This window comes from Miniopterus schreibersii (genome assembly GCF_964146895.1).
Source record: "Miniopterus schreibersii genome assembly, chromosome: 15".
NCBI lineage: Eukaryota > Metazoa > Chordata > Mammalia > Chiroptera > Miniopteridae > Miniopterus > Miniopterus schreibersii.
Genome location: NC_138115.1, coordinates 8,349,079 through 8,370,266, shown reverse-complemented (window position 1 = coordinate 8,370,266; position 21,188 = coordinate 8,349,079). Strand labels below are relative to the sequence as shown.

Sequence of the window (21,188 nt, the reverse complement as noted above, 5' to 3'; positions counted from 1 at the left end):
AATTTTTACAAATAAATAAGCAAAGCCAATAGAATTTTGTCAATGATGATCATTACCAAGCTATTGCCTGTATGTTCATCTCTTTATTTTTCCTCTTGTGTGTACTGATGTACTGAGCATATTTCTCCAAGAAGTCTATTGAATGTTCTAGAAACATAGGTCCCTTTAAACATTCCCAGGTAGAAGTGCCTCATGATTCTGCCCTGGGTGAAGCTGTACTAGGTACATCCCTCCCCGCTCCCAACAGAAGCATTTTTGAATACAATAAACTGGCTTAGGAAAATGAAGTAGCTGAAGGCCTTTATTTAAGGTGTTACTCCCAACAGGAAGGTGTGGCAGTAACTTCAGTCTGCCTGACAGGATTGTCAGAACTTAGTCAGTGTGCAAATAAAGGCCGCAGAGCAAGGCCTCGCCTAGTTTGAGAGAATGGGCTTGTTTGCACTTTTGACAGCATTTCTGCTTGGGCACAGATGGAAAACAGAGAGCCATTGACTCCTCACTGGAGAGAATAGTGTGCTAATCTAAAAAGGTGGGCCCAGTGTTTTACTTAGAACTGTGGGTCTCAAATTGCGTCTTGCATCAGCACCACCTGAAAGGTCTGTTGAAACACACACTTCTATTCAGCAAGCCTGGGGCGGGTCTGATCATTTACATTTCTCACCTCTTCCCAGGTAATGCCCCTGCTGGTGGTCGAAGGCCACACTTTGAAAGTTTAGAGTTACCCCAGTGTTTTCCCTCCACACCCACCCCATGAGGTTGCCAGGCAAATGGTAGAAGTCCTGTTTGCTCTAAGGGATCCAGCAAGCCCAGAGGAGGGGAAAGAATGTGTCCAATCTCACTCAGTTTTGCAGGTGTCTCCTTCCATATCTACACATATACTTTAGCAAGGGAATTCCACCAGCTCTGGCAAGAATGAAAACTCCTAAGGGAAAGGGCTCATATTTTTGGGTGGGACATTTTCCATATCAAAAGCAGCCCTATTTTCTTGAAGCGGGAATCCAACAAAGAATTCAGACTTTCTTGGTTGATCTCAGATTCAACTATCCTTCATGGTCTAAATGAAGGAAGGGATCCATGAACGTATCTATTTATTGAATGGCTCTTCTGCCAGGAGTGTTTCTACACACAGTATCTTGCGAACGCCACTCACGCCCTGGAGGTTGGGTTACACTCATCAGATGGAGCTAAGAAGTGGCAGAGACACCTTTGGCCTTGGCTTCCTCACCCTCCCGTTCATCATGGATTCTCAGCCTTCCTCATCAAGAAAAGAGGCTGGCCGAGGACAGGAGAGAATCACCAGATGTAGTAGACTCCCAATACGTTCTGCAGCATGACTGGCTGCAGAAATGATGAATATGTTTTCCTTCGCTGCTCTCCATGGAACAACCAACACAGGGTCCAAAATAAGCTGAGAGTAAGTAAAGAACAATGTACTCAAATTCAAGTCTTTCCACAATACTGTGGCATGATGGTGTGAGGGAGCCGTGACAGATACGGCTGCCCACCATCCATTTTCCTTTTTGCCTTAATAAGAAAGCCATCATTTCACTTTGACCATCAATGTGCCCGGCTAAGAACAATATTTCTGCACCGTGCTAGTAGCTACGAGTGGTCATGTGAATAAATCCTGGCAGTAATACGTAAGGATTTGACTTCTGAGATGGCCCTTTTAAAGGATGCCAAGCAGCTGGCGAAGGCCCTTTTTGCTCCATTCCCCCTCCCTCCTGCTTCCTGTCTGGAATATAAATACAATGGCTGGAGCTCCAGCAGCCACCTTGAGCCATTAAGTAACCTCACCAATGGAAGTTTTTGATTATATCATGGATCCACGTATCAGCCCTGGACTGCCTATCTCGGAACCTCTTTTACCAATAAGATAAAATGTTTCTTTATTTACAATCTTGATTACTGGGAAATGAATGCAATTCCTAAGTGGTACAGCAGTGGTTCTCAAACGTTAGCATACTCCAGAATCATTTGAGGCCCTTACTGAACATTATTCCCATTTTCACCCTTCTGGGTCTGAAGAGGGGCCCAGAATTCTGCATTCTTAATAAACACCTCACACCACACCAGGAGAAAGACTGCTTTAAGGGGAAAGCAAACAGGACTCCACAAAGCTTAAAGGTAAAAACTCCCGGAGTGTAATCTCCAGTGCAGGCTGACACATTTAGAAGGTTTTATAAAATCCCATCTTAACCCAGACACTAACAAGAGGGTGGGCCTTTATCTCACATTCTCCCTCTCCTGCAGTTTGAAAAGTTTGGAACCTCGCTTAATCTACTTCAATTAGGAGAGGCAATATCTAGAATACACCCGAGGTCTCAGAAGGCGGGTGCTGCAGAGAAAGGAGAGATGCTGCCTGAATTTGCAGCACGTGGCAGTTTTTATGAAAAGTGCATATTAGTTCCCAAATGGGGACCTGGAGAACAATCAGGTAGCACTGCAGCTATGAGCCAGTGGTAGTGGGCTGCTTTGGAGAGCCCGTTTGCTCGTTTCGCCCCTACTTGCCAGAATTTCGTTCCCCAAGCAACAGGAGGAAAGTGCTGCTAAGTGGCATCTAAGAGGTAAAATTCTACGGAGTTTGGCTCCTTTCTGTTTCTCCAGGAGACACACATTATAATTTTAATTGGTTTACTCAGGAAGTAATTTAGGATATAACAGTCTAAAATCTAATGCCTAAACAATGTCTCTATCATGCTTAAGCTCCCATAGGATTAGGAGCAAAAATCAGAAAGAAAAGCTCATTTGGGGTATTTTCAAAGAGGAGTATTTCCAAACACTCCCCACCCCACCCCCCACATACTTTTTTATTGCTTGCATCTGACCACTAATTCAACAGCAAACTGAGTCACATGTAGGTTCAAAACATATCCAGATTCCAGTCACTGCCCCACTGCTTCACAACCCATCCACATGTGACTAGGTGTTCGCTGGGATCACTGCCATGGCTGCTCTGGATGCTGGCTTTCACCTTGGTGTCCCCACAGCTGGTTCTGTATTCAGCAGCAAGGACAACCCTATTTGAATATACACAAGGTCATGTCTCTACTCTCAAAACCCTTGATGACTTCCCACCACCTGTGATTCAAAGCCAGAGTCCTAACCATGATCTTGCCCCCTTAGGGCCTGGCTGACAGTCGCACTTCCTAACATATTCTTGTTCAGCTTTACTGTCGGGCTCCTGGCTCTCCTCTCACATCGGGGCCTTTGCACTAGCATTCCCTTTGCTGGGAACATTCTTCCCCCAGGTATTTACCTGATGCCCATCGTCACTGCATCCAGTCTTCGCTCAAAGGTCACCTTATCAGAGACATCTTCCCTGACTAATAAATTACACCCCTTTCTCTTACTCTCTAGACCTGTGCTGCTCAACCAGGGGCTACTGTTGACCCCCAAGGAATATTTGGCAATGTCTAAGGACATTTTTGGTTGTCACAACTGTGTGTGTGTGTGTGTGTGTGTGTGCATGCACGCTATTGGCATATAGTGGGTCAAGGCCAGGGATGCTGTTAAACCTCCTGCAATGCACAGGGAAGCTCCACAGTAAAGAATGATCTGGACCAAAATGCCAATAGTGCTGATAAACTCTTAACCTGCTTTTCTTCGAATACCTTAACTAGTCACTGATGCATAATTTACTTGTTCAATGTCTCCTTCTTCCTTCCAGAATGTGAACGCCTGGGGCTTTGTTCAACATATACTCCCAGGAGGGGGTCTCGTGTGTAGCAGGTGCTCAACAAGTGCTTCTTGAGTGGATGCATGCTGCATTCAGATCTCATCTTTCCGACTTGCTGGTTTAACACAGGATTTGGACAGGAACATGAAGCAAGAGAACACACAGGCAAGGTTTCAGGAGGAACCAAAGTAAAGCGCATGGGGCGTCCCTTTCACTCCATCAGAGCACTTGCTTTCTCGCCAAAGGTGATGGGTGTGGGGTGGAGGGAGGAGAGTCTAAGAGAAGGGTGAATGGAATGAGTAACTGTCAGTGTAGTTTCTTTAAGAGGAAGGGACAAAAACAACAGAGAAGCCAGAGGATTTCTTTCATGTGGCGTCAACTTTGTTGGAACGAATTGAAGAAAATCATCGCATCGAGTCCTAAGCAGGTACTGTAACTCTAAATCGCGGGAGTTGCTCTGTTCCTGGGCCTGCTCTCTCTCACATGCTTACTCTCTCCAAACCTTTCTGTTTAAAAATTTTTTAGTTAGAATATCAAAGCTCAATGTTTAGTTAGAACATATTTTCCAGTTAGTTAGGAGCATTATCTGACAGTTATTTATTTTATCCTCTCTTAAAGAAAAGGTCCCAGAAATGGAAGATCTTGGAGTTTAAGTACTTTTCTTTTAAGCTACACTTACATAAAGACTTCCCCACCCCTATTTTACCAAAATTCTCTTTGCAGAATGTCTGCACATCTGCATATACGGCCTGCTAAACATTTCCCAACAGCTGCTTACTTTTTTGGGTAACAGTTTCAATATTATTGTTAGACAAAATACACACACATATGTATGAAAAAAGCAGGGTGGCAATTTCCTACAGTGGTTAAGTGTTTGGATTCTGGAACACATTGGTTGGGACTGAATGCTGAATTGAACACTTACCATCTGTACATAGTTGGGCAAAGTTACTTTATCTCTTATAGAGTCAGAATCTCCATCTGTAAAATGGGGACAGAAGTGGGCAAAGTAGGTTTACAGTTGTGAGTACATGAAACATAGTTTATTCTTGTAAAATCATATAATCATAATTTGCATGTCTTTTTTCATATGAACAACTGTAAACCTACTTTTGCCACCCCCTGTACTTACCTTGAAGCAATGCTATGAGGCTCAGATGATATAATGTAACTAGCACAGAGAGAGGCACACAGTGAAGGCTCTGTATTTCTTTGCTTTCAAGCAATCTAATGCCTAAGTCATAAATGCCTATGTTACGGACTGAATAGTGGCCCCTCCTCTGCTGCAAATTCATATGTTAAAGCACTAACCCCCAATGTCATTGTATTTGGAGATAGAGACTTTCAGGAGATAACTGAAGTTAAATGAGGTCGTAAGGGTTACAGTGAAGACACAGTAAGAAGGTGGCTGTCTGCAAGCCAAGAAGAGAGTCCTCACCAGAAACCAACCCTGTGCGTACCTTGATCTTGATCTTCCAGCCTCCAGAACTATGAGGGAATAAATTTAAGCCACCCAGTCTGTGATATTCTGTTACTGCAGCCAGAGCACACTAAGCAGTCCACTATATGCAAGAAACTGTTGAGTGCTTATGGGGAAAGGGGCCACATATGAATAAGAAACTACCCCTGATTGAAGGAGGTTATACTTCAGGCATTGATGCCACTGGATATGGGTTTGGGAAGAGATGCACAATAGCATAGCACTACCCAGTGGTTCCATCATATGGGTAGAACAGATGACATGATCTCTAGAACATAGATAACAGTGAAATATGGGAAAGGAACCATGAAGTGATGAGTTTTGATTATGCATTACCTTTGTTTTTAATATAATTTAATGATAAGTTCATATAATTAAGTTTTAAAAATGGCTGTATTTACCAATTAGCTTACAAAATTCCTAAAAACTGACCAAGTGGATCTTGTGATACTGTATGAGCCAGTTCCAGCACACCGCTGAGAGAAACTTATAGTCAGTTTCTTTGGCAAACTCTCTTTAAAAAGGTAAAAAAAACACACAGAAGAGCTGTAAACACCTTAAGACTGTTGGCAAAGGGTATGGTGACAACTATCTGTTGTCTATTCTGCCTCTGATGGTTCTAGCAAATAGCATGTGAAGCCAAGTTATCTGCCTCAGCTGAAATATATTTCAAAATAATACAGCCTTCTGTCTCCTAGTGTTTTCCATAACCCCTCCCTCCCTCGCCCCAGAATTTTGCCCTTTCTTTATATATCTTTTCCTTTCTTCCCTCCTTGTTTCTTTTCAAAACCCTAGGTACGAACAGAACTGAAAAAACATTTAAAAGCATTTATGTATTGGATGGTTTGTCTTCTCTTCTAAAGTCAAAAAGGATGTGAGTTGAACATATTGTAGGTCTCCATGAGGAAGAAAAACAACTCCCCCCACCCCACCTCAAACCTAAATAAAACTCTTTTTTTTTAAAAGCTAGCATGTGATTGGCCAACTGTATCCTAGTAGGTGAGTGGTTCCTTACTTAAAAAATGAAAAAAATCCTCCACTCCTGGAATAGTTACTCAAACATCAATTATGTTAATATTTGCCTACAATGTAGGAAAAAGAAGCTGCATTTGATGTTTAATGTTTGAATCCTGACTATGATGAATGCCAACTCTGCAACTTTGGCCAAGTTATCTAACTTCTCTGGGCATCAGTGTCACCATCTCTAAGACTAGAGTAATTGCACTCATCTCACAGGACTGTGAAGGTCAAAGGTAATGACAGAATGCAAACACACTGTTAACTGTAAAGCTGTATACAATTGTCATGCCAGTATTATTACTGAAAGTAACAACACTGGAGATTAGAATTGCATTGAGGTGTTAGTAATAACAATCTAAGTATAGTGGTCTAGAGTTGATATAGCATTTTGTAAAAACCATCAAGCATCTAGGCTCCTTCCATCATTATGTACCACTATCCTAAGTGTCGTGGATCTATGTTCAAAATTCACAAGACGGGGCACCAGCCATCATGTTCATGCTCCAGGCAAGAAGATGGGTAAGGGCATGGGGCAAAAGACCCATCTCCCAGCTGGATCAATAACATTTAAAGAGACTTCCTGGAAGCACTATCCAACTTCTGTTTATAACAACTTGGCTAGACCTAGCTCCAAGCGAAGCTGGAAAATGTAATCCTTAGTTGAGCATATTGCTGCCCTGAATAAAATCAGGTTTTGTCTGTAAGAAACGAGGAGACACTAATATTGGGTGAACACCTGGCAACATGTGTCCCCAATAAATATCTGATTTTTGGATTACTGCTTTCCTAGGTAAACTTATGAGTTTCCCATACGGTATATTTCCTGTGTGTTAAATCATTGTTTTTGATTCTTTACTTCACATACAACATCAGTAGTCCATTTCCCCTTCTATTATTAGTAAGTACAGATTCACAACGTCACATAAACACATTCTGAATAAAGTTTGGAAAGCAGCAACAGAAGAAATCCTAGGACAAATTCAACTTTTTTACTGTCCAATCTGAAACAGACAGGAGGCAGTTTTGGGAGGATGAACTAGATTATGCCACAGAAACAACCATCACCAAAATGCTAGCAGCTTTGCACTACAGTTGCTTTTTAATTAAAAAATAACAAATTTTCTTATTGTGGTAAAACATATATATGATTTACCACTTTAATCGTTTTAAAGTGTACAATTCAGTGGCATTAATTACATTCACAATGTTGTACAACCATCACCACTCTCTATTTCCAAACTTTTTCATCACCCCAAACAGAAACTCCATAACCATTAAGCAGCAATTCCTCATTTCCCTTCTTCCCAGCCCCTGGTAACCTTTAATCTACTCCTATCTCAATGAATTAACTTAGTCTAGGTATTTCATCTAAGTGGAATCATACAACTTTTTCCTTTTGTATCGTCTTATTTCAGTTAGCATAATGTTTCCAAGGTTCATTCTGCAGCATCTGTCAGAATTTCATTCCTTTCTAAGGCTGAGTAATGTTCCATTGCATGAATATACCACACTTTTGTCTATCCACTCATCTGCCTGTGGACTTGGGCTGTTTTCAGCTTTTGACTATTGTAGTAATGCTTCTGTGAGTACCGGTGGACACGTACCTGCTTGAATCTCTGCCTTCAGGTCCTTTGGGTGTAGAGCTAGAAGTAGAATTGCTGGACCATAGGGTAATTCTGTGTTGAACCTTTTGAGGAACAGCCACAGTTCCCACAGTGGCTTCAGTGTTTTACATTCCCACCAGCAATATCCATGTGTGAGGGGTCCAATTTTTTCAGACCCTTGCCAACACCTGTTATTTTCCATTAAAAAATTATAGCCATCCTAGTAGGTGTGAAGTGGTACCTCACTGTGGTTTTGATCTGTATTTCCCTAATGACTAGGGATGCTGAGCATCTTTTCATGTACTTTTTGGCAATCGGCATATTTCCTTTGGAGAAATGTCTATTCAAGTCCTTTGCCCGTTTAAAAACTGTGTTGGTTTTTATTCTGTTGTTGATTTGTATGAGTTCTTTATATATTCTGTATATTAAACCCTTACCCACACCACAGTTTTATTTCTCACTCACACTATATCTCTGATATGGGTAGGCAGAGACCCAGGTGATAGAAACTCTACATTGCTGCTTCCACATCAGCAGAGAAAAGTAACCCTGGAGCAGAACTCGGGCAATGAAACACTTTTATGTGGATACGATGCATGTGACTTCTGTGTACATTTCATTGGTTAAAGCAAGTCACACGGCCACGTCTGACAGGCATGGGGTGAGAATGAACAATCTCCCACCCCCTCCCTGCGCCTGGAAGAAGGGGGAGCCAACCATTTGTGAACTGCCCTACTTCTCGCCGCAGCAGGGAAAGAATGAAGCGATGTGTGAGCAAGAGATTGCCTACTGGAAAGGCAAGTACAGTGGTAGATGTTCTGCCAAGTCACAGCCAACCCTGAATTAATGACTAATTTTTGTCAATGGGTGAATCCGTCCTTGTTTGATGTGTTTCTATTTAAGGACACCTTATTTAATATATATTGCTGATTCATTCACATTGAATTCAGTCAACAGCACTACAGCTCATGCTGACTGAAGATTATCTAACATGTTTTCTCCATAAGGCATCTCAAGGGCCTCTTGCTCTTAGGAACAGTCGGCAGCACTTCAGCACTAAGTTTGGGGGTCATTTTAAAGAGCAAAGTCCCCAACAAAAAGCAAAAATGCAAAAAACATGGTACTAAATAGATGGCAAAAGCACACGTCTTATTGTATGAGAGATGAAACGAAAGTAGAACATTGCCTTGTTCACCTCCGCTGGCAACAGGCACGCTGGGCCATTTGACATTTTCGCCCCTCTGTACATATCTGGGGATATCTTCGAAAGCGCTGAGTATTGATTTCTGGGGTTACAAACACATTTAGACAGACAGGTGAATTTGCGGATATGCGAATGCATGAAAAATGAAGATTGACTAGATTACAATGTGTTTGACCTGCTCAGGAGAAAGAGGCTGAGCCAGGGCTTAAGTTTAGGTCTGATCCCAAGGCTCCCACTTCACCGCACCGTCTCCACAGACCACTCACAGGGTTACCTCTGCCCTGAGCGTCTGATGAATCGACAGCCAGTGCACTCACAGTTTATTCTTCAAGCTTGTGATTGCTGTTAAAACCTTGAATAATAAACAGGCCAGAGTGGCTGTTAATCACGAAAGACACATGGACCAGTTGGAATTCCAAAGAAGGTGGAAATCAACCGCCTTATATGGAAGTGTGTGCGCTTTGAACGTTCTGTGCACACATTACGCAGCAAGGGTCCTGTGAGCTGACTCAGGGGACAGCTTCTCATTCTTTAAGGGCTACGGGAGAGAAGTCAATGTGCTCAGGTTCACGCCCATGAAAGGCCACGCGGTCCTTGAAGCCACTGCTTCTATTCCTGAGACTCTATTTTTTAATCTTATTATTTTATTTAATTCTATTTCTGGTATGTATTTATTTTGTGGTAAAATACACAGAACATAAAATTTACCACTTTAACCACTTTTAATGGTACTAAGTTACATTGTTGGGTAACCATCACCACCACCCATCTCCAGAACACTTCCATCCTCCCAAAGTAGAAGTCTATCCCCAGGAAACACTACCTCCCTGCTCCGCTCCCCAGCAACCACCGTTCTCTTCTGTCTCCATGAACTTGACTAGCTGAGAGCGATTCTTATTACATTTGGGACCAAATATTTTTCTGCGCTGACACTTCTCTGAAACTTCGGTGAAAATCAGTGGGGGGGGGTGGGGAATGAGTCAGACAACATACCTACACTTACATTTAAGTCCTTTTATAAGCAACTTTCCTGAGACGATTAGAGATGCAGGGGAGACTGGCCCCAGCCCTCAGGCTCTGTAACAACTGAGAGGACCCAGGAACTCAGTGCTTGGAGTGTTTCCACTGAGAAGAGTGTGAGAAATCACCCCTGACAATGGGGTAAGTTATTTCTCTTGCATTTTCAGCCTCGGGCATTAACTCAACATTTTACAGATCATATAATTCCCATTATGTAGCACCTCTTCCTAGCTCGTGACAGAGTCATCTGATGGCTTTTGAAGTGGGCCGAGAAGCCGACCAAACGTATTAGTGAATGATTGCCAGAGAAGAGAGCTCGGCATCAGCTGGGTCAGACCAAATAGACAGGTCCCGGCAGGCACTCTCAGCACCCCAGCATTTCTGACATCTAATTTAAAACAATGCTTATCCCCATGTGATCACTGTCTCATCCAAAACCCAGCAGACAGAGCTACGTGCTCGGCTGGTGACACTGCCCAGCCAGTAGCAGCCTTTAGTCTTAGTCTCTGTGATGATCTCCTTCCCCTTTATCGCCTACAGCACTCCTTACCCTTGTCTCACTCTATCAAAAGCTCCTCTAAACCTCTTTGGAAATATTCAAGAAATGGAAGAAAAGGAAAAAAAGTTCTAATTTTATACGTACATTTTTTTAGGAAACAGAGATATAAAAAATGGGGCGTTTCAGGAACAGTTCTTATCTATGTTAACCGAAAGAAACAAGGACATGATGTGATCCTAAAATGATTAGTATCGATATGATTTTGTTTTAAAGAGAAATTATCCAAAATTATACTTTACTTAGGCCAGAGCAAATCTGAATTCAAAGTCAGGTAAGGTGGCTCCGAATATACTGAGATGCAGGCTATTGAAGAAGGGAGGAAACACCTTTCGTAAGTAATCTAAGGAACGGCACTAAAAGGTACATCACATCAGGTCCCTGTCGTGTTTAGAAGGATGAGGGAAGCAGCGAATAACTGGATGTCTGTCAAAAGCCAAGGAGGTGGGGAAGGCAGGCAGGAGGGACAGCAGCGGGAGGCCCTGTGGCTGGGAAGCGGCGTATCCGAGGAGCGGTAAGGGGTCAGAGCGGCTGGATGCTGCGGACGGGGCACCCCCCCAGAATAGAAATGCGTCCTGTAGCTTCCCGACAAGTAAAGGAAAATGAAGGAGACTGGGAAAACGTCACTAAAAATATTAGTCAAGAAAACAGGTAAAGGCAGAGGAGAAAAGATGGCAAACTAAAACCAGAAAAAAGTGGTAGTAATAATTATCTAAGTTTTGGGGGGTTTTTTTGCATGTACCTGTCCAATTTCCCCAACACCACTTACTGAAGAGATTGTCTACTCCACTGCATGCTCTTGCCTCCTTTGTCAAATATTAATTGACCATAATTGCCTGGGTCAATTTCTGGATTCTCTGTGAGGGAACTTACACCATACACAAAAGTAAACTCGAAATGGAAAAAAGAGTTAAATGTAAGATGTGAAACCATAAAAATCCTAGAGGAAAACATAGGCAGCAAAATCTCAGACATCTCTCGTAGCTGTATGTTTGCTGATACATCTCCAAGGGCAAGAGAAACGAAGGAGAAAATAAACAAATGGGACAACATCAAAATAAAAGGCTTCTGCACAGCAAAAGAAACCATCAACAAAACGAAAAGGGAGTCCCCTGTATGGGAGAATATATTTGCCAATGATACATCTAATAAAGGGTTAATATCCAAAATCTATAAGGAACTCTTACAACTTAACAATAGGAAGACAAACAATCCAATTAAGAAATGGGCAAAGGACCTAAATAGACACTTCTCCAAAGTGGGCATAGAGATGGCCAAGAGACATGAAAAAATGCTCAAAGTCACTAATCATCAGAGAGATGCAAATTAAAACCACAGTGAGGTATCACTTCACACCTGAAGGAATGGCTCCATCAACAAATCAACAAATGACAAGTGCTGGCGAGGGTGTGGAGAAAGGGGAGCCCTAGTGCACTGCTGGGGGGAATGCAGACTGGGGCAGCCACTGTGGAAAACAGTGTGGAGGCTCCTCAAAATATTAAATATGGAACTGCCATTTGATTCAGTGATCCCACTTCTAGGAATATATCCTAAGAATCCTGAAACACTAATCAGAAAGAATATATGCACCCCTATGATCATAGCAGCACAATTTACAATGGCTAAGATCTTGAAACAGCCCAAGTGCCCATCAGTAGATGAGTGGATAAAAAGCTGTGGCACATTTACACCATGGAATACTATGCAGCTGTAAAAAAGAAGGATTTTTTTTTTTGTCTTTTGGCACAGCATGGAGGGAACTGGAAAGTGTTATGCTAAGTGAAATAAGCCAGTCAGAGAAAGACAAGTACCATATGATCTCACTCATATGTGGAATATAATAAACAAAATAAACTGATGAATGAAGTGGATCCACAGACATAGAAGCATGGAACAGACTGAGGGATCTCAGAGGGAAGGTGGGGAGGGGGTGTGGGTGGGGAGTGATTAATTAAAGAACTTATATGTTTATAAGCATAACCCATGGACACAGACATTGGTCTGGGGAAGGCCTGGGGGTGGAGTGGGTGAGGGTGGAGGGGATCAACGGGGTAAAAAGGAGATATCTATATCTCTTTATAAAGATAAAGAAACTTCAAAAAAATTTTAAAAATAAAATAAAATAAATTAAGTTATCATAATAAAAGAAAACATAGTATAGTCATCAATTAAATGATAGATTATCAGTCTGGATTAAAACGGGAAACAATGTCCATTATATGCTGCTTATTTAAAATAAATCAATAAGAAAAGGTTGAAATGCAGGGATAGAAAAGTATAATCTTGCAGTTACTCACCAAAAGAAAGCTAGTGTGCAATGTTAATATTGTACAAACCAGAATTTAAATAAATATAATTAGGAGAGATAAAAAGTGATGTTATAATTGGTTAACAGACCCCTGGTCATCTCAAAATTACTAGTGATCCATTTTGTTGACAACTTTGTAAAAGCCACCAGTTCACTACTTCTATTCCTGGAAAACGTTATGAATGCAGAAACTTTTTAAGAACCATAAAAACGGTTTTCATGTTAAGTTAAATGCAGGAAAAAAACAACATAAGAAGGGATGTTGAAAAATAATGAAAGGAAAACTCTATAAAAAATATAATGCGATCATAAACTTAAAGGCATTTAAAAATAAAGTCTCAAAATATATAAAGCAAAAACAGAAGTAGAAGGAGAAACAAATCTATAAACATAGAGATTTTAAGATGCCTCTCAGGTATTGAAAGATCAAAACAACAAAAATTATGAAGACTATAGAGCATATGAATAGTAATTATTGTTCATTAACTCCATCACCCTTTTTCTAACAATCTGGAAACATTACCTGGTTTATTCTTCCTTGATACTGGGAAGAAAAGATTTCACATCCTGATTTTCCAAGCGGGGAACAGAAGCTGGAAGGTGCTAAGAAACTCGCTCAAGGCCACTTAGATGCACAACCGCCTAAGATGGGACTTTAGGATTCATGACTCTTTCTGGACTTGAAACCCTCCTGTTCTTTGTCTTCTCCTGATCTTGTCCTTGAGTATTTGCCTTGGATGTTGTAAGGGGAATAACGGTGAGGGAAATTAACTCTGTTTCTTAAATTCTGGCTCTATGTGATATACTTTCTCTGAGATTGTTTTCTTAAATATCAAATATAAGGTTTAGGTTCAATAGTTTCTATAGTCTTATTTCTATAGCTCTTCCCTCCCTCCCTCCAAATTTCTGAACAAGAGCTTCAGACTTAGATTTCAGTTTTGTTTTCCCAGATGGGCCTTTTTAAGAGAAGTGTTTTTATACCAATTGGCTGTCCAATCAGTAATTACATCTAATATTTTTGACATGCCAGGTTCTGTGTTAGTTGCCCTACAAGGCAGGAACCATTGCATTACTAATTTCATGTCATGGAAGAGAAAGAATGACTTCACCCAGGTAAAATAACTTGCTCTAACCATAACTACAGCCAGAGTGGCAGAGCTGGATCTGGTCCCTGGGGTGTCTGATAACACAGCCAGGGCTTTTCATCACATGCTCCAGAAAGACCACCCACTGGCAGCATTTCAGCAGAGCTGCTTCTCATGTCATATGCACCAGCCAGACGAATTCCTGATTATCCACACGGCAATGGGGTCCAGGAAAGGATGGATGCTTCAAAACCATGCACAGCCCTCGCTGGTGTTGCTCAGTGGTTAGAGCATCAACCTTGCACCAAAGTTGGGTTGGGTTCCCAGTCAAGGGCACATACTTCGGTTGCAGGTTCGATTCCCAACCCCGGTCGGGGCGCATGCAGGAGGCAACCAATTGATGTGTCTTTCTCACATCGATATTTCTCTCTCTTTCTCTCTCTCCTCCCCCTCTTTCTCCTTTCTTTCTCCTCCCCTCTTCTACTCTCTCTAAAAAAATCAATGGAAAAAATATCCTCAAGTGAGGATTAACAAAAAAAACAAACAACGACAACAAAAAAACCCATGCACAGCACAACCTCAAGTTTATCCACGGAGTCTGACTCGACCCTCTCCCTCAAACAGCATGAACACAGTTGCCAAGTGCTTGCCAAAATTAGTTGGTTTGCATTTCGGCTCCTTTCCCTGCCTGCCTCCCTATCAAAGGCTATGATGCTTAAAATGATTTGCAAAATGATGGAGGAGGAAAGAGAGAACAAAAAAGGAGCCAGTGTTCAGAATCTGGACCATCGGAACCGGGGAAATCAACCCTGCCCTCCTCCTCACACCAACCATCAATGCCAGTGGATGGAGACCCACCTTTCTCCCATCACCCTTGCTCGAGAGTCAGAAAACAGATTTCCCAGGACCCCAGGATCACAGGGAAGTAAGGAATGAAAAGTCATCACTGAGCTAGGCTAGCTAATGTTTAGAGTTGCTCCTTGGTAGCTGCTGGACTTGTTGTCACCTTTGTGGAAATTAGAAAAAGACACCCTCCCTACACATTAGGAAAAGCAAGCCCCCGGTGTTGGTAGAGTCCTGCATGACAGCCAGGTTAGCTCTAACGTGCCTTATGCTAAACCAAAGGTACTCCTCCGTTTGGGAGGCATCAGAGCCCAGGTGAATATCAGCCTCCCATCAGCTCCCTGGCCGGGCACCTTTGTGCAATGCGCACACCATACGACTATATTGCAGCCCTGACCCCTCCTAAGCTGAGAGCTTATGAATTTATCTTTTTGGTTCAGGAAGTGCAGGCACAGAAATTGCTTGGATAATTAGCTTCCCTTTACAAGATCTGACCACTGAGTTTTAAATCAATCTTTCTAATTGCTATAGAAGTAACAAGTACCCCCACTATTTACTGAGTGCCAACTACATGTGAAGCACATCCTAGGGAATTAACAGAGACGATGAAAGAAGCCAGTCTGTGGAAATGGTTTTTCAGTGCCATCCATCTGGATGTTGATGAATTTCTGTCCCAAATCTCCTTTTTATTATGCATAATTAGTACTGAGCAATTCTTTCTAACAGTGCTTCTTGGCCAAAGGCTCAGTTACTTCCTGAGGCAACTATGGGGCCTTAGGAAAACTCCATCATTGACATGAGAGAGGATGCTTGCCTTCCTGTTTGCTAAAGAGCAACTTCATTCATTAATTCACTCAATCATTTTATTGAGGTATGTGAAATATAATAAACCACACATATTCAAACTATAAAATTTGATATATTTTGACATATACATATACAGTACTCACAAAGCCATCAGCATAATCAATTGATTGAAAATACCCATTACCATCAAAAGCTCCCTCTGCCCTTTTGAACTCCTCCCTCCCACTCCTCCCCACCTCCCCTACCCTCTAGTAACCCCTCTGCTTTCTATTACTATAGATTAGTTTAAATTTCCTGGAGTTTCATATAAATAGAACCCTACAGTACATACTTTTTTTTGGTCTGGCTTATAATTTTTCAGAATAATGATTTTAAGATTCATTCATGTTATTGCAAATAGCAAGGGTTCATTCCTTTTTACTAAAGAGTAGTATTCTACTATATGGATATAACACACTTTGTTTATCCATTCATCTGTTGATGGACATTTGGGTTGTTTCTGGCTATTTAAAAGAAAGCTGAAAGCTGCCATTTTAAAGTCCCATGCCTAAGGTATTGTTTTATTTAATCCTCACAAACACACTGTAGTTAGGTAATAACATTCTTATTTTTCAAATGATGAAACGAACACTCATGGAGATGGATTAACTTGCCCAATTTGAACACAGAGCTTCTTAGTGTCAAAGCTTACACTCCTGAACACTATGAGCTCAGAAGGATAGGCACTTAGAAGCTATAGGAAGCCAGCACAAAGCCTGAAGTCCGCGTGGGTCTTCCACAAAGAGAGACCTTCTACATTCGCTTATGATCTCCATGCCCCACAAAGCACAATGTAAAGTCAGGGGTTGGGAAGCTCCAGCTTTACACTGAACCTGGAAAACAGCCACACTAAAATCACACACAGAGTAAGGGCTTGCACATGAGTACTTAATAAACAACCATGGAATGAATAAATGGCTGAATATACAAGTGAATGAATAAACTGATGGACAGATAGATGGGTAGATGGAGGAAGGTAGTTACTAGTTGACTTGATGGTAGACTCATCCAACCATCTCATGAAACTACTCAAAATATCTCATGCATCATAAGGCAGAGTAGATCATCCTGATAGTAAGTCAACTCTCACACCAGGCCTCGGTGTAGGCTGCTCAATCAGCAGGAAGGGTGTTCAGCTGTGATCTCACGCAGGAAATCCAGTCCAGAGGCCCTCTCCCAATCTTAAGGATCCCAGAATGCATTTACTGTAAAGGCTGAAGCCATCTGTCTTGAAAGCTGGGAACTCCAATGGCAGGTCTCCTTTCCGGCGTCTGCAAATGAGCCCTGGCTTCTCTGGGCCTGACACTCTGCATGCGAGCCTGACAAGACCCTGCTGGTGGAATCTGGCCACGCTGCTGCTGACTTCATCTGGCAGAGGCCCTCAAGCCTGAACCCCAGTGCTCGTCTCATCTCTGACAGCTCCGCTGAAGACAAGTTCATTAACAGGCAGCTTTATTGAATGCTGTGCACACAGGCGTATTTCCCATTGTCATCCAATGACTCGGTGCATTTCTGGAGCCAAGATAAACACAGCATCATCTGTGTGACTGGTTTCCCGAGGACTGTTCAGGAAATTGTTTTGGGGTCTCCTGTCTCCTTCTTATCTCCTTTCCCCGCACATCTCTGACACTGCACGGAAAACACTGTGTTGAGTGACAGCGAAGGCTAACACAGGAGATGCAGCTCAGAAGAAATGTAATGCAATCCAGGTGGAGAAGCATGCATCTCACTGCAGCCATGAATCCCATTTGGAGCTCAGCATGAGCTGATGGAGTAATAAAATGAAGATGACACTGCAAGTGGCTGGTGAGTCTAATAATGGTTTTTGTGTGTTTTTTAGAGGAGCTATTAGATTTTGCATTCCCTCCCTATAACCAGACCACCCAGCAGGTCTAGAGAGATGAACTACATTGTCATTCTCTCTTTTCCCCCACATCTGCCAGCTTCTGTCTTTCTCAGTATAAATAGCTTCTCACATAAAAGAGCAAATTGTCAACTGACTGAAAGTGAAGGTCAAGCCTGGTGCCTGGCATTATGGCCCCAGGCCAGTGGTGAGCCACAGCTGTAGAATTCATGGTCCCAGGGCATCTTTTGGGTTAACAGGACAAGGAGAGAGCCAAGGAAGTAGGACCAGTGAAAGGATTTTAAAAGCATTTTGAATTCTCTTTTAACAAACAGCCTGTGTTCAGGCCACATTCAGGGGAAGTCAGTCAGGAGCAAGACGCTGGGAATGAGAGTGGCTTCGTCGTTACTTCCCGTGGCAAGCCTGCTTCAGCGTCTTGAAGACCCAAATGATGACCGGTAGTGATGACAGTAGTTCCCGTTTGATGAGGACCTATTATGTGTCAGCATCTCCTAGACTCTTTACAGAGTAATTCACTCATTCTCACAGCTCCTTTCGACGTGAGCACAAGCCTCTTCATTTTACAGGGTCGCCAAGGCTATAGACCTAGTGAGGGGGAGAGTCAAGACTTGGCCCCATCTGTTTCCAACACTGTGGTTTTTCCATTGCCCGACAGCAGTTCTGAACTTGGGCAGAAACATCTGGAGGCCCTGCTGAGACAGATCACTGGGCCCACCTCCAGAGCTCAGGTTCAGGAGGCCTGGGCCAGGGCCTGAGACCCTTCACTCTGAACAAGTTTGCACTTGATACTCACACTGCTGGTGCAAATGCCCTCCGGAAACCACTGCACTGGGCCTCCTGCGATGTTTAATCATCATTCCACGTAACAAGTCAGTTCAAATATTACCTCTCCAGAGAGGTTTTTCCTTTTCAAGTAGATTTCTCTAAATCAGGGACCAGCAAACTACAGCCTGTGGATCGAATGAGGCCCTCTGCCTGTTCTTGTATATAAAGTTTTATTGTCACATGGCCATGCTCAGTCATTTACATACTGTTTATGCTTTCACACTACGAAATCACAGCTGGGTATTTGCAACAAGAGACTGTATGTCCCACAAAGCCTAAAATATTTATTATCTGGCTCGTCACAGAAAAGTTTGCCACCCCTGGCTCTACACCACTACCCATTTTTACTGCTCTCCCTGCACACATCTCTCTCTGAAAGGGTCTGTCATTCAATCCTTAATTTGACAAACTCCACTAGAACGTCAGCTCCACAAGGGGAGGGATGCTTGTTTGTTGGTTCACAGCTGTTCCCCCGTGCCTGGCATCTAGCTGGCACTCCACAAACACTTGCTGAAGGAATAAATACCATTGCTGAGTGCCCCGGTATGTGACACTGTACCAGGAACATGAGGGCCACGGGAGCAAGCAGAGGACATGCAGTTGATACCATGTGGGCTCTAAGCCAGGACGAGGGAGTGAGAGAAGCCAGAGACAAACAGAGATTGCTGATGGGAAAAGAAGCCTTGGGAGGCAGGGCTGCGCTGCTTCCTGCCCCGATGGGATGGGGAAACTGCTGGAGGGGGGGAAAGAGGAAGCCTTAGTCACCAGGGCCAACCCGAGATTAGGAGAAACTTCCTTCCCCTGAGAATGAAAGCGCCCTGTGTGACGCACGCTGCTCCCACTCTGACACACGCCAAGTCAGCTTCCTTAGATCTGATACCCTGGGTGGGTCTCCAAGAAGAGGCGAGCGGAGGAGGAAGGGCCTGAGTGGGCACCGGATGGGACAGACGGCTGGTGTGAGTCCTGGCTCTGCCTCTTACCAGCTGTGGCATCCTGGTCAAGTTTCTGATCATCCCTGAGCCGCAAGGTATCCACTGGAGGAGTGGGCGGTTTTGTACAAGGATTAAATGTGATTGTTTATTTGTGTAACATCTATTGAATGCGTAATATGGATCAGACATTATTTTAGGCACGAGCAATACTGGTGAAAAAGACAATGTACATCTCCCTCTAGCAGGCTCACATTTTAGAAAGTAGGACATGTGACAAAGGGCAGACACAAATATACACGGACTATCTGCCAAGCACTGGGCATATGGAGTCCTTGTTACCTTTCTAGTCTCTAAATGGGGTATCTCTGTTGCCTTGTTTCCACCTGGGGACAGAAACCTGAGTTGGTGGTTGATGGGGCTCCTGGGATTACACTGGGGCTAGCACGGCCTTGGGACTTGCCAGCCCTCAGGCCCTTGGATGCCTTGGTGAGGACTGGATTCTGCAAGGGCTCCATTCACTTATCCTCAAACTGTCCAACAACACTCTCTCCAAATTCTCAGTAGAGATTCAAAGTTGGTACTGATTTCATTTTGCTTCTGACCTGCATGCAACTGAATAACTCCTGCAACAAGCCAGACCTCTACACGGCAGGCTTCTTCCTGTCATTCAGTATCAGCTCAAATTCCACCTCCCCAGAGAGGCTGTCCCTGGCCAATCAGTCTAAATCAGTAATCCCCCCAATACCCTGGCCCACATCCACTACCACAGAAGCTGCTGTATTTTCTTTATAGACTAGGCTGAGTGAGACACAACTTGTAAGGCACCTAGGATAGCGCCTGGCACATGTGAGAGTTCACTAAAAGTGAACTATCATTAATATCACTGTCATTAACATCACTGTCATTAACATCACTATCCCTATCATTAACATCACTGTTCTTTTAAAAATCACAACCTCAAATTATTTTGATCATTTGTTTTCTAATTTACATGTCTCCAACACCCCACAACTACAATGTAGCAGAAATCTCAATTATCTTAACTGTTCTATCCCCAGTACCTAGAACAGTGTCTGACACCTAGTAGGTACACATGAGATATCAGCAGAATAAGTGAATGAATGAATGAAAAAAGCATAATTGCTATTCCTTTTCCACAAAGCTTTCTGATATAGTCTCTGATTCATTCCTCACATCCTCATGGATGGGGGGGGTTTAAATCCACTGGCATACGGCCAGGAAGCTGTAAGCCTGTGCATTAGAGAGGCGCTGGAGAGGCTCTGAGCGGCTAAGTCAGAGGCCAGTGCCAAGGCCACTCCTGCTGATCTGTTCACCCCAAGGGGAGGCTTGTAGATGTTCTTCTTTGTGGGATGGCTCTCTCTGCACTCTGAGTGACCCACAGAGAATGCCCACGGGCACAGTCCTCGCAGGTGGGGACAGGGATACTGCAGGAGGTCTAAGGAACCGAGCAAGGTGGGTGGCAGAGCTCACTTCTTCAGCAGCCAGCCTGAAGCCTACTAGGGCATCTGAGCCAGGTGGCTCTGTCGGGCCCCTGTCCCAGCTGCTGTGGCATCGCCTGAATGAAGCTGCATGTTTACAGCAGCCCACAACCGAGAACCTGGGGCCAGGAAGGCTCCGTGCAGGCAGAACTCAAGATTCTTTTCTAAAAGCCTTTGAGAAGGCTGAGAAGGAATCCAGGATTTCCATCAAACCTATGCCTAGTCCCTCCCCTCCAGCCGCACCTAACTTTCCTCTGTCTGGGACACAAAAGCTCCTTCTGCCCCTTCCTGCCCACCAGGGCAGCAGTGATCAGTGTCACTCACTGCAGCGTCATGAGACGGGGGCGGTCAGCGAACAGCCGTCTTAGAGAGCAGCTGTGTGTGCGGACGCCACACTAGGGTCCTTACACGCACACACTCCCT

The 21,188-nt window shown here is 43.3% G+C and overlaps 1 protein-coding gene across 7 annotated transcripts in view; it reads right to left on the bottom strand.

Moving 5' to 3' along the window:
• PRICKLE2 (prickle planar cell polarity protein 2) overlaps window positions 1-21,188 on the bottom strand; it is a 301,504-nt gene that overhangs the window by 60,846 nt on the left and 219,470 nt on the right. The window lies entirely within an intron of this gene.